We start from the raw sequence: 15161 nt of genomic DNA, 5'->3' as shown, positions 1-15161 counted from the left end.
TCTCAGGCCGAATTCGTAGATTTTCAGGATGATTGGATGGTTTTCTAGGTAATTTGTTGAGGACAGGTGACTTGGAGACCCTGCTCTTCCGCCATCTTACCCCTCCCCCCTGTTACTTTCTCTTCTTAAATAAACTTCTCAAAATAGTTATGTTCATTGATCATTTCATTTTCTTCACTTTGTATGTATTATTTATGCACTTCAAGGTAGTGTATATACTCTCACAACCTCACTGAGACTGCTTCACCAAAAGTAACAAGTGACCATCATGTTGCTAAATCATGCAAAGCTTCTTTGCTGCCCTAGATACAGTCTGACCACTTCCATCTTTTTGCAAAGTTATCTTCCTTTGGCTTTCAAACAAGAATTTCTTAATTATCCTCTTAACTATTTGTCCATTTGTACCAAGTTTCTCTCTTGGTTTCTTTTAGTTTTTTCAAATCTTTTAAATCTTTGTTTTCCCTAGGTCTGTGTCTTCTTTTTATTCATCATCTTCATGCTGAGTAACATCACCCACTTTAGTGGTGTCAGTTACCACCCATATTCTGATGACTTTCATATCTCTAAGTCCAGGCCTAGTCTCTCCTAAGATATTAAACCCATTTGTCCAGCATCCAACTGAAATTTCACATATGAATGTCTCCAGGCATCTCAAAATGAGTATTTCCAAAACAAAAGTAATCATATGCCCTGACCTTTTACTTACCCATCACTATCTATCAGAATTCTTAGAATAATCCTAGACTCCTCTTCTCTCATTTAATCAACCAAATTTTCTCTCCCTCCCTCACTATCACACTCTCTCTTTCCTCTCTGAATTATTGAAACACTCGTTAACTGGACCATTTTCCTTGAGGTTTGCCTTGTTAAAATCTATTATCTAGTCTGCTATAAAAATTATGTAAAAAAATGCAAGTTAGGTTCAGGTCCCCATAGGAATTACTTTAATAATACACTCACTGAATTATATCAAATGTTTCTATTTATGTCTGTATTTCTAACTAAACTATGAGCAGTTTGAAGACAAAAACCACATCTCACTCATTTTTAAATCTCTAGGCTCTAGCAGAATGACTGGCACATAGTCATTCAGTAAATATTTTTAACTTAAAAAATACTTTGCTTTATGACAACTCATATAGTTCAATTATTTATAGATCTCTCCACACTGGGTTGTGAAGTCAGAGGTTGCAATCTAAATTTCTTTAGATCTTTCCCTCTAAATCTAGAACAAGGTTAAACATACAGCACTATTAAAACAATTATTGTGGGTTGCCTGAGTGGCTCAGTCAGCTAAGCATCTGCCTTCAGCTTGGGTCATGATCTCAGGGTCCTGGGATCTAGCCCCATATTGGGGGGGGGGTCACTGCTCAGCAGGGAGCTTGCTTTTCCCTCTCCTCCTGCTACTCCCCCCACTCTTACTCTCTCTCTCTCAAAATAAATAAACTCTTTAAAAAATAAAACAAAATAAAATAAAACAACTAATGTTAACTGGTCCATGTAGGGATTAATTCCAAGGACTTAACCTCATTGTTGCATAATCAACTCAGCTAACCAAAACCATACTGACAATAAAGTCCAGGCAAAATTATAACCTGTGAAAATGCTACATCTTCAGTATATACTTCAGTCCTTAGCTCTGTAGATGTGAACCACCTACGTAGAGATAAGAGGAGAATTTCCAGTGCCTCCAACACCACCCTGACAGGAGTAAATCCCTCTTGGTCGCTCTAGCATGTAGTGCTCTGTCCAGGGTACATGCAGCTTACATCAAAGGCCAGAACTATGATGAGAGATGCCTCTTCTCTTGAAAGAGGGATCTGATGGCAGAATTCAACCCCTAAAGGGAACTTACTTCCTGGATCCTATATCAGAGGCCAATATTTTGCTCTTTTTCAGGGTTCTCTCTCAAATCTCATATTTTCCTTCCACTGGGAAATTCTATTCTGATCTCCTTCTTCTTTGTACACTTATAGTATTTTATATAGATTTATAGCCCACACTCTAACAATACAGTTTCTCTGAGGGAGGACTCTGTATATTAGACTTTTATATTTTTCACTTTGCTTAGCAGAGGGTTAAGCATGCAGTAAGTGCTTAGTTTATATACATTGGTTTGTAAAAACAAGAATATGGAAAATAAGCACATACTGGTAGAGCTTTAGGCTGCTTTATTTCTAATATCTCTCCCACGAATTACTCTCACCATCAACAATCATAATCTCCTTTGATACTGAATATATGGTCAAGCCAAGGATAATAAGGTTGGAGACTAATAAATCTGGACATGTAATATTTCCAAAGCATGCCATTCCAGATTTTTATTTAAAATCCGATAGGAGGGCATCCCTGGGTGGCTCAGCGGTTTAGCACCTGCCTTCGGCCCAGGGTGTGATCCTGGAGACCCTGGATCGAGTCCCCCGTCAGGCTCCCTACAGGGAACCTGTTTCTTCCTCTTCCTGTGTCTCTGCCTCTCTCTCTCTCTCTCTCATGAATAAATAAATAAAATCTTAATAAAATAAAATAAAATAAAATCCGATAGGAACCCAAAAGCTTAAATAGGAATATGGTCATTAAACATTAACTTTATGAAAATAACTAAATTTTGTCTCAGAACATAAAGTTATGTCAGGTCTTTAAACATAACTCAGTGGCATTGAGTCCAAAAACTTAGGAGGTACCAATAACATCTAGCCCAAGGTAATTTTTCTTTTCAATAAACAGCCTAAATGCTGTGATTTCACAAAGGTACAACCAACATGAAATTATATTATTATTTTTTATCTTTCGTTTTCTTTTTAAATTAATTTTTTAATTTAAATTCAATTTGCCAACATATAGTATAACACCCAGTGCTCATTCCATCAACTGCCCTCCTTAGTGCCCATCACCCAGATACCCCATGCCCCCGCCCACCTCCTCTTCCTCAACCCTTTGTTTCCCAAAATAGGAGTGTCTCATGGTTTGTCTCTCTCTCTAATTTTTTCTGCTTAGTTCCCCTCCTTTCCCTTATAATTCCTTTCACTTATTATTATGTCATCAGAATTTATACCAGACTTCTAAGTTTCAGGGAAATGCTAAGTCCAAGAGTTTCCACATGCATCCTGTCAGTCACTGTCCAAGTGCTATTCATGTCTTTACTCCTTGTAAGAGCTTTGAGTAAATTATTATACTCCTTTTACAAATCAGAAAATGGAGACTCAGCAGAATAAAGTTTCTTTCTCAAAGTCATAGCTATTATGATTTCAGTTGTAATAAGGCTGTTTATGAGCAGAGAAAGCTAAAATTCGTCTTATAAAAGCAACTTTTTGCACAAACAAAAAGATATTTTAAAGTGGCATTACCATGGATAAGACTGTTCATCAAACATGAAGCTATTATCCTCAGTTCTAGTTCTAGCACTTTTATATCTATGCATATATGGCAAATGACTGCCCATCAGGTTTCAGAGTAGGATTGCATCAAACCCAAGGATTTTTAGGTAGTTTTGCCTATGACCTCAAACCATAATAGATCTGTAAATAGAGTACTGGGTTAATTTTTTAAAATAACAATAGTGAGCTGACTGTGACAATATTTGCTGTGGGCTGGAGAGGACTTAAAAGCTGTAGGATATATTGAAAAGAGTACTGAATTCTGAGCTAAGACATTTTGGATTCTAGCAACTATTAGATTATTCTTTGTGTTTCCCTGCTAAACCTCTTCCTTTCTGTGGTTTTCATTTCCCTCATTATTAAAACAAAACAGATTGAACTGGATGATTATTTTTAACTCCATTCCAGCCCTAACTTGTCATGACTGTATGGATATGGCCCTTCTCATCCCTTTCCTCTAACTAATACTGCCAGCATTGCCACTGTCATCATTAAGGCAGCAACCACTATCTCAACTCATCTACTGATTTATACTTTACAAACCATTATTATACCCATAATTGATGTTAATCACTAGTAAATGTATATATTATGAATAATCAGGCCAGAGAAAATCATCCCCATCTCACAGATCAGAAAATTGAGGCTCAAAGAGTGACTTTATTTACCTAACGATATAAAGCTAGCAAGTGGCAGAGTGAGGAGAGTGATACTTAGGCTTCTAGTATCAAGGTGACTACTCTTTTCCTGTATAATTCCACAAATCTTCACTCTCTCAATCCTCCCTCTCTTTTCACCTCTTATCATGAAGTCATTAATGACATTATGTGAACATGTTTATCAAATTTGCTTCTATTATTTTGTTTGATAATAGGGCCAGTATGTGGGGTTGTCATCTTTGGAGAAGAAGGGAAAATTAAATAGGGAAAGATTTATGAGGGAGGCCTTCCCATTCTCTACAACCTTTACAAGCCTTTTGAGAACCTATCTTGATTTGTCTTACTTGATTTTTTTCTTCTTTAAACCATGAAAGTCTTGCATGTATTACCTAAGCCCATCAGATCTACATGACCATGGTGTCCTTCATTCAATCACTCACAATCACAGATGAAAAAGAACAACTGGAATTTGGAATTCCATTATTTCCTAAATTGATTGGAATCAACCCTAAATCACCTACTTGACATCACAAACACTAAGATTTGGATATATTTGTAAGTCTAAATATTTTTTCTATAAATTAGAGGAGATGAAAATTACTTTTATCATGAAAATGAATCAAAGCAATTAGGCTATTCACAAACAAAATCTTAAATGGAATTAAATTTCCATGTATGCATCTTGATTAGGTTTTTAATCATTTAAGAAAGAGACCTAATTAGATATCTTTTTTTTTTCAGTTGGGGCAGTATTTTGGAGGTGGAAAGAATTAGATTCTTTGGGCAGTACTGAGGTCATATCTTAACTATCAGCTGACTAGCCTGAAGTAACTTACTTCATATCTCTGGCCTTCAGTTTCCTCATTAAAAAAATAACATGATAGTCCCTGAAATATAGATTGTTGTGAAGATTAAATGGAAAATGTATAAGAAATGACCTATTTTCATGTCTGGCACACAGTGACATTAAGTAAATGTTAGTTCACTTCCTCTTTACTTGTATAGAAAACAATCTTCATGGGTTTTTGGTTGGATCCTGTACTTTTCTGAATTTAGAAAATCTCCCAAAATGTGTAAATGTGAGTGATGGCTAACAAAACTAAAATAATAATTCTTTAAGTGAAAGGCTGAAAAGCATGTGTTATTTGAAAAAAAAAAAAGAATTTCCTTATTATAGTAAACTTATTTGGGAATCAAAATCATTGTTTCTATAATACAAACAGATGGGATCCTTGGATGGCTCAGCAGTTTAGCGCCTGCCTTGGCCCAGGGCATGATCCTGGAGGCCCGGGATTGAGCCCACATCAGGCTCCCTGTATGGAGCCTGCTTCTCCCTCTGCCTGTGTCTCTGCCTCTCTCTCTCTCATGAATAAAAAAATAAATTAAAAAAATATTTTTAAAAATGCAAATAGTTGAAAATACAGATCCATGTAGCTGCTGAGCACATGTACTTAGAAAATGTCAATTCAATGGGTAAGTTTTCTTAGGAGTCCAGGTTTTGGTTCCTAGGGAAGCAAGTCCACAATAACCTTGTAGTGACATGTTTATGTTTCTCAAAGGGAACTTTGGCTTAAAATATTGAGAAATAGTGATTGGGTGACACTGTCATTGTGGAAATCGGATTTCAGAGCTATTTCCCTTGTTTGTTGCTTGTGTTTTTTATTAAAAAAGGAAATTACTTGTAAAAAAACTGGTCTAATAGTTGAGTTCTCATGATAACATTATTTATTCTGAAACAAATATAATGGTCTTTAAAAAAAGTTTACTGAGTTCCATTTATGATCTAGACTATATTTCTAGAAAGTCCCCTCTAGTTAGATTTTCATGTTATGACCCTATTATTTACCACTTAATGGTATATAACTCTTCTCAGGTACCTAGGACCCTAGAGTCAAATTACTGCATTGTCATAAAGGAAAGTAAAGACCATCTATTTTAAGCTCCCGCATCTTATTACAGGTGAGAATATTGATACCTATAGAAATATAACAGTTTGCCTAAGGCCACACAATGACTCACTAGCAGAACTTGAACTAAGACCAAAACTTTTTGATTCTGTGTTTATTGAACTACTTCATCACTCTGCCTGTAATGCATGCAAACCAATACTCAATAAAAATTCCCCTGCAAAATATCCCGACCTGGATGCAAGTAGATTTTACCAAAAGTTTTTACAAATAAAGCAGACTCTCTACCAGTCATTGCCCAGACTACTAGAACTTTTAGAGTGGTTTCACAACAGACAGCTCTGTCCTCTTTGCTCAAACTCTGACTGAATGGTATATACTGGTATATTAGGATGCCATTTGGCTTACCTTAAATACAAATGGTCACGAAATCCACCTCAAATCACACAGAAGTATTCTCACTCATTTTTTAGTCTTATGCTCCACCATTGCCATAGTTTGAGCAATCTGTACAACATGATCTCAACAACTTTCCCAGATAAGCTCAAATAGGAACTTCTTTTAATCAAAGAAGGACCTGTGTCAACCTTTGTGTGCAAAGACAATTGCCCTGAATACATTATCTGATTCTTGGTACAGTGCAAGCCACTGCCTACTTCAGTATACCAGGATACCACCTATTTCAGCAGTAAATAATTTTACTGTGTCGCAATTACTAAACTTTTCAATTAATGGAAAAGACAGTGGCATCTTGCAACCATGTAAACAGAAAATAAAAATGTCCCCACTAGCAGGATATTTGGGACTGAGACCACTCCCCACCAAAATCACAACAAAGCTTATTACTTTATTATTTTATTCAGAATTATCTTGTGACCAGCAGGCATGGCACAGTCCAAATTTAAGGATTTCCCAACAGAAGTCTCCTTGGTTCAGAACCAGAGAGGTTCCTAGTATTCAGAGTAATAAGGACAATAATCACTTGAAAGATAGGTGCCTCTTTGAAGCTAAACTTGAGTCAACAAAGCAACTTTTAAAGGATCAAGAAACACCTCTGAACACACTCTTAATCATTTGTCTTTACTTTTGCATTTGTCCGAAACCAAGTGTCCTTACTTCACTGGCTCGCGGTTTCCCCATATGTATTATGAGGGATTTGAATCTCTAAGAGTTCTTTCAACTCCAAAATCCATGATCTGATTCCTTTTATCCTGAAAGAGCTTATTGTTTCTGTATATGTGAAAAGTAAACTTACCAAAGCAAGAAGCTTATATGTAAACTTTCCCTTCATTATTAAACTAGATAAATTATAGAGAGCAAAAATTCAAATGTTCTTTTTTTCTGGCTGAATATGCCATTTTTTCCCCCAATAAGTCTCACAAATACAGCTTTCTTAATATTTTGTGTCCTCCTCTCTGGTTGATGGAGAAACAAAGAGCCCTCAGCAAAGAGGGAGCTGCATCACATACTTCATGCTCCTTGAGTAATGGTTTTGGGACTGATGGCATTAACCTGAATTTGTGGTACTCTAGTTAGGCTCAAGGGCAGTCACCATTGATTCAACTGTAAGAAGTCTAAGATGAGAAACCAGGGACCATTTTCACTTTGGACAATGGTCCCACATCTGCCTCTATCTTGGATCTTCATGTCCCCACCAATCTTTCCACATGGAACCACCAATTCCCAGACACTAGTCTGTAACTTACCCTGGAGCCTTGTCACGATTAGCAGTCTTGTTTCTTTGCAGGGAGCTGATGGCAAAAAAGCTTAACTCTGGGTGGCACAGATCCTGCTGATAACTGACAAATTTGTTGTTGAAAGAGGAAGTTGAGTTCATTTGGTCTCTCACCACAGAAACCTTATTTGCACAAACCAAAGGTAAGTCCCTTGAGCAGATGACAGTACTCAAGTTTTATTTCAATTGTACAAAAAAAATGCAGAGTATGGAACCAAAGACTGTGCAAAATCAAATAAAAACTGCATACCAGTCTTTTGTACTGTTCCTCACCCTATCTCTTTCCACCAAAATTCACACGTCTATCTGTCTCACTAGAATCTCCATGGCAAGATAAAACTTAAGGCAAAATATGAAGAAAGTTTACCTTAGAATAAGAAAGTTGCAACTCCTTCAAGCCTGAGGTCATAGAGTAAGAAAAATCTCAAAAATATAAGTCAGAACTAACAACAATAGAGTTACCTTTGCTACACTCTTCCCTCCATATGGAGTGTTTTTCTCTCAACCTCTCATTGCAAAAGACATAATTTAATGTGTATTTTAGTAATTTTTGTTCACGGTTTATCCCCTGTGTACACTGCAAACTAATTGAGGGCAAGTGTCTGACTCATATCTGTATTCCCAACTATCTGGCACAAAGCCTTTATTGTGTTTGTTGAGTGAATAAATGAGGTAATGAATGAAAAAAAAAACATGGGGTGTTATACTATTGGCGTTCGATTTGCCAACATATAATATAACATCATATATATTTATGAAAACACAAGAGTACTACCTGATTTAGTATTAGAACAAACTATATATTTCCTAATCAATTGGTTTGATTTGATTCTTATGGATACTAATAATTGGGTCACTTGTCTTTCTTATATAATATGCTGAAAAACCTGAAACTAATTTACAGTCTACTGGTAGAAAGTTTGGAGATTTTCTTATGGTATGTGTTATATACATATAAAACAAATATTCAAATAATGCATAAATAAATAAATAAATATTGCTGATTACAGAGCCTCTCTACAGTGTACTAAGATTTTGGTCTTTATGAATAATGTTTTTGGGGCTTTATAAGTGTGCAAATTGAAAAATATATACACCTGGAGACTATAGTGTTGGCCAAGTCTGAAAGTAGTTATGAAAAAAACAAGGCTTGCAAAGCATACAATCTTCTGTGGGCATGTAAGGGAACCACTTTCAGAAGCCAGGGACAAGAACTGCAAAGAGCCTCTGGGTAATAGCCATAGCAAAGGGGAAAAAGAAAGTACAGTGGGTTAGGTCAAACAGTAGCATTTTAATTTATGCACTAAACTAATTAGAGAAGAAAGTACAGGATAATATTATTGTCGGAGGGCAATCTAGATCGGCAGCAAGCTCTTCTTATAAAACCAGAACCATTCAAGAACTAGATGAAACCATGCCTAACATTTATAGATTTCTTTTTTTTTATTTATAGATCTCTTATACAAATTTCAAAGTTATCAAGAGTTGGAAAAAGGCACAATTTCAGCACTAAAAACTAAGAATTTGAATTGCTTTATCAAAAGACCATGACTTGTGAGAACTGCCAAAGGGAAAGAGGATAGCCAACCTGGCTGAGGTTTATCAAATGAAATATGCCTGATCTTGAAAATCCCCTCTTAATTCTTACTTCATATGTTTATCCAACTGTTTTTTTATCTGTTGTTAATTTAACTTTCTGACTTGACCCCCTACTAAAAAGATAATACATTGACATTCCAACACACATTTCAGTCCATTTGGCAGTTATATTCTTCACTATAAATTATTAAATTGGCTTTTTCATAAAAATCCATCCTTTGTGAGTTTGGGCTCACAGTATGAGCCAGTTTTCCTAGGGTATGATTATTTTCTGGACAAATAAAGCTCCAGACCTGTTGAGTTTTAGAGCAAAACCCTGAAACAGAAGGAGGAAAAAGATGCTTTCCCTGATAATTAACTATTGTCACTACCTCCAACCTTCATGTCACAGGAAAATAAAAAACACTTTACTAAGAAAACCTGCCAACTTATGTCACTTCTCTTTTGCATGCAAGTATCCTCCCGTTTCATTGGTCCTAAAAAGGGAAGAAAAGTTGCTGAAAAGTCAGTGGCCCAGTTTAGGCAAAGAAAATTTCAACTCAGTAAAGTTTTCAGTATTAATTAAAGGAGTAAATCTGTGGACAAACCAAAAAAGCTGATAACAGAATTATCACCAATTAACTTTAAGAAGAGAAGTGGTTTTTTTTTTTTTTTTTTGGTTATTGAATATAACTGACAGTGAAGGAATCAATAACAATTCAAACAAGTAATAAATATTTAATCATAAGAATCTAGAAATAGTACATATATCCTATTGTGCCCATAGTTCTGAGCTCCTCCCTTCAAAGTTTATTTTTAACAGATGCATTGTAATTTCTCTAGGTTGGGGTAAATTTAAGAATTGATGTTTAAAGGCTGTGGATATTCTTTTTTCTTTTTTTTAATTTCTTTTTATTGGAGTTCAATTTGCCAACATATAGCATAACACCCAGGGCTCATATCATCGAGTGCCCCCCTCAGTGCTCATCACGCAGTCACCCCAACACCCCGCCCACCTCGTATTCCACCACCCCTTATTCGTTTCCCAGAGGTAGGAGTCTCTCATGCTCTGTCACCCTCTCTAATATTTTCCACTCATTTTCTCTCCCTTCCCCTTTATTCCCTTTCACGATTTTTTATATTCCACAAATGAATGAGACCATATCATGTTTGTCCTTCTCTGATTGAATTATTTCACTCAGCAATAATACCCTCCAGTTCCATCCACGTCAAAGCAAATGGTGGGTATTTTTCATTCCTAATGGCTGAGTAATATTCCATTGTATACATTGAGCACATCTCCTTTATCCATTCATCTTTCTATGGACACCGAGGCTCCTTCCACAGTTTGGATACTGTGGACATTATTGCTAAAAACATCGTGGTGCAGGTGTCCTGGTGTTTCACTGCATCTGTATCTTTGGGGTAAATTCCCAGCAGTGCAATTGCTGGGTCTATGGCAGATGTATTTTTAACTCTTTGAGGAACCTCCACACAGTTTTCCAGAGTGGCTGTACCCGTTGATATTTCCACCAACAGTGTAAGAGGGTTCCCCTTCCTCCACAACCTCTTCAACATTTGTTGTTTCCTGTCTTGTTAATTTTCCCATTCTCATTGGTGTGAGGTGGTATCTCAGTGTGGTTTTGATTTGTATTTCCATGATGGGCAGTGATGCGGAGCATTTTCTCATGTGCTTGTTGGCCATGTCTATGTCTTCCTCTGTGAGATTTCTGTTCATGTCTTTTGCCCTTTTCATGATTGGATTGATTCTTTGCTGTTGAGTTCAATAAGTTCTTTACAGATCTTTGATACTAGCCCTTTATCTGATAGGACATTTGGAAATAACTTCTCCCATTCTGTAGGTTATCTTTTAGTTTAGTTGACTGTTTCTTTTCCTGTGCAGAAGCTTTTTATCTTGATAAAGTTCCAATAATTCATTTTTGCTTTTCTTTCTCTTGCCTTCGTGGATGTATCTTGCAAGAAGTTGCTGTGGCCAAGTTCAAAAAGGGTGTTGCCTGTATTCTCCTCTAGGATTTTGATGGAATCTTGTCTCACATTGAGATCTTTCATCCATTTTGAGTTTATCATTGTGTATGGTGTAAGAGAATGGCCCAGTTTCATTCTTCTGCATGAGGATGTCCAATTTTCCCAGCACCATTTATTGAAGAGACTGTCTTTTTTTCCAGTGGATAGTCTGTCCTGCTTTCTAGAATATAAGTTGACCATAAAGTTGAGGGTCCACTTCTGGGTTCTCTATTCTGTTCCATTGATCTATGCATCTGTTTTTGCGCCAGTACCACCCTGTCTTGATGACCACAACCGGAATTCTGGCATTGTGATGCCTCCAGCTATGGTTTCCTTTTTTAATATTCCTCGGGCTATTCGGGGTCTTTTCGGATTCCACACAAATCTTAAGATGATTTGTTCCAACTTTCTGAAGAAAGTCCGTGCTATTTTGATAGGGATTGCATTAAAAGTGTAAATTACCCTGGGTAGCATTGACATTTTCACAGTATTAATTCTTCCAATCCATGAGCATAGAATAATTTTCCATCTCTTTGTGTCTTCCTCAATTTCTTTCAGAAGTGTTCTACAGTTTTTAGGGTATAGATCCTTTACCTCTTTGGTAAGGTTTATTCCTAGGTATCTTATGCTTTTGGGTGCAATTGTAAATGGGATTGACTCCTTAATTTCTCTTTCTTCAGTCTCATTGTTAGGGTATAGAAATACCACTGACTTCTGGGCATTGATTTTGTATCCTGCCACACTTCCAAATTGCTGTATGAGTTCTAGCAACCTTGGGGTAGAGTCTTTTGGGTTTTCTATGTAGAGTATCATGTCATCGGCGAAGAAGGAGAGTTTGACTTCTTCTTTGCCAATTTGAATGCCTTTTATATGTTTTTGTTGCCTGATTGCTGAGACTAGGACTCCTAGTACTATGTTGAATAGCAGTGGTGAGAGTAGACATCCCTGTCGTGTTCCTATCCTAGGGGAAAGGCTCCCAGTGTTTCCGCAGTGAGAATGATATTTGCTGTGGGCTTTTCATAGATGGCTTTTAAGATGCTGAGGAAAAAAAAAAGATGCTGAGGAATGTTCCCTCTATCTCTACACTCTGAAGAGTTTTGATCAAGAATGGATGCTGTATTTTGTCAAACACTTTCTCCGCATCTATTGAGAGGATCATATGGTTCGTATTTTTTCTCTTGCTTATATGATCAATCACATTGATTTATTTGTGAGTGTTGAATCAGCCTTGCATCCCATGGATAAATCCCACTTGGTCATTGTGAATAATCTTAATGTATTGTTTTATCCTATTGGCTAGTATAGGATTCTTGTTGAGAATTTTTGCATCCATGTTCATCAGGGATGTTAGTCTATAATTCTCCTTTTTGGTGGGGTCTTTGTCTGGTTTCTGAAGTAAGGTGATGCTGGCCTCATAGAATGAGTTTGGAAGTATTCCATCTCTTTCTATCTTTCTGAACAGCTTTAGTAGAATACGTAAGGTTTCTTCTTTAAACGTTTGATAGAATTCCCCAGGGAAGCCATCTGGCCCTGGACTTTGGTGTCTTGGGAGGTTATTGATGACTCTTTCCATTTCCTCTCTGGTTATTGGCCTACTCAGGTTTTCTATTTCTTCCTGTTCCAGTGTTGGTAGTTTGTAGTTTTCCAGAAATGCGTCCATTTCTTCTAGATTGCCTAAATTATTGGCGTAAAGCTACTCATAATAAGTTTTTAAGATCGTTTGTATTTCCTTGGTATTGGCAGTGATCTCTCCTTTCTCATTCATGATTTTATTAATTTGAGTCTTTTCTCTCTTCTTTTTAATAAGGCTGGCTAATGATTTATCTATCCTATTAATTCTTTCAAAGAACCAACTCCTGTTTGTGTTGATCTGTTCCACAGTTCTTCTGGTCTGTATTTCATGAGTGCTGCTCAAATCTTTATTAACTCTCTACTTCTGCTGGGTGTAGGATCTATTTGCTGTTTTTTTTTCTAGCTCCTTTTGGTGCAAGGTTAGCTTTTGTTTTTGGGTTCTTTCCAGTTTTTGGGGTGACTGCTTGTATAACGATGTATTTCCCCTCAGGACTGCTTTTGCTGTATCCCAAGGATTTTGAACGGTTGTATCTTCATTCTCATTAGTTTCCATGAATCTTTTTAATTCTTCCTTAATTTCCTGGTTGACCTTTTCATCTTTTAGCAGGATGGTCCTTCACCTCCACGTGTTTTAAATCCTTCCAAACTTCTTCTTGTGATTTAGTTCTAATTTCAAAGCATTTTGGTCTGACAATATGTAGGAGACAATCCCAATCTTTTGGTATCAGTGAAGACCTGATTTGTGACCCAGTATGTGGTTTATTCTGGAGAAAGTTCCATGTGCACTTGAGAGAATGTGTATTCAGTTGCGTTTGGATGTAAAGGTCTGTAAATATCAGTGAAATCCATCTGGCCCAGTGTATCATTTAAAGCTCTTGTTTCTTTGGAGATGTTGTGCTTTAAAGATCTCTCGATTGTAGAAAACTCTACATTCAAGTCGCCAAGTATAAGTGTATTATTATCTAAGTGTGTCTTAACTTTGGTTATTAATTGATTGATATACTTGGCAGCTCCCACATTCGGGGTATAAATATTCATGATTGTTAGGTTCTCTTGTTGGATAGATCCTTTAAGTATGATATAGTGTCCCTCTTCATCTCTTACTACAATCTTTGGGATAAAGTTTAATTCATCTGATATAAGGATGGCTACCCCTGCTTTCTTTTGAGGACCATTTGAATGATAAATGGTTCTGCAACCTTTTATTTTCAGGCTGTAGGTGTCCTTATCTAAAATGAGTCTCTTGTAGACAGCAAATAGATGTGTCTTGCTTTTATCCAGTCTGAAACCCTGCGCCCTTTTATGAGGTCATTAAGGCCATTTACATTCAGAGTTCCTATTGAAAGATATGAATTTAGTGTCGACATGATACCTATTCAGTCCCTGTTTTTGTGGATTGTTTCCTTGGACTTCCTCTTTTTATTACAGAGTCCCCCTTAGTATTTCTTGGAGAGCCGTTTTGGTGATCTCATATTCTTTCAGTTTCTGCCTATCTTGGTAGATCTTTATCTCTCCTTCTATTCTGCATGAAAGCCTTGCTGGATATAGTGTCCTTGGCTGCAGTTTCTTGTCATTTAAGACCCTGAATATATCCTGCAAGTTCTTTCTGGCCTGCCAGGTCTCTGTGGAGAGGTCTGCTGTTATCCTAATGTTAAAGATCTGTTCCATAAGTGTTAAAGATTTCTTGTCTCTTGCTGCTTTAAGGATTTTCTCTTTGTCTTTGGAATTTGCAAGTTTCACTATGAAATGTTGGGGTATTGAATGGTTTTTATTGATTTTAGGAGGAATATGTCTATCCCCTGGATCTGAATGCCTGTTTCCCTTCCCAAGTTAGGGACGTTCTCAGGTATGATTTGTTCAAATACATATTCTGGTCCTCTGTCCCTTTCGGCGCCCTTGGGAACCCCAATTTAACGTATATTTTTCCTTCTGAGGCTGTCATTTCTTTTCCTTAACCTATCCTCATGAGCTTTTAATAGTTTTTCTCTTTTTTCCTCAGTTTCCTTCCTTGCCATCAACTTGTCTTCTATGTCACTCACTCGTTCTTCTACCTTGTTAACCCTCGTGGATAGGAACTCCAGTCTTGATTTCATCTCATTTAACTGATTTTTTATTTTGGGCTGATGAGATCTAAATTCTGCAGTCATGAAGTCTCTTCAATCCTTTACGCTTTTTTCTAGAGCCACCAGTAGCTTTATAATTGTGCTTCTGAATTCGCTTTCTGACATTGAATTTTAATCCAATTTTTTTAACTCTGTGGGAGAGAGGACTGTTTCTGATTCTTTCTTTTGAGGTGAGTTTTGCCTTCTAG

The 15161-nt window shown here is 36.7% G+C and overlaps 1 protein-coding gene across 3 annotated transcripts in view; it reads right to left on the bottom strand.

Annotated features, from left to right (window-relative positions):
* P2RY10 (P2Y receptor family member 10) overlaps positions 1–15161 on the bottom strand; it is a 304372-nt gene that overhangs the window by 19490 nt on the left and 269721 nt on the right. Inside the window, exon 1 of one of the 3 annotated variants that reach the window (XM_072745018.1) lies at positions 7647–7716. The exons of the other annotated variants lie outside the window; for them this stretch is intronic. The gene's annotated coding sequence lies outside the window, so the exon portion shown is untranslated. Of the gene's footprint in view, positions 1–7646; positions 7717–15161 lie in introns of those variants that run through there. 3 annotated transcript variants of the gene reach the window in all.

The sequence above is a fragment of the Vulpes vulpes genome, chromosome X, assembly GCF_048418805.1.
Source record: "Vulpes vulpes isolate BD-2025 chromosome X, VulVul3, whole genome shotgun sequence".
Lineage (NCBI taxonomy): Eukaryota > Metazoa > Chordata > Mammalia > Carnivora > Canidae > Vulpes > Vulpes vulpes.
The sequence above is the reverse complement of the archived record's forward strand: the minus strand, read 5'-3'. Positions and strand labels throughout refer to the sequence as shown.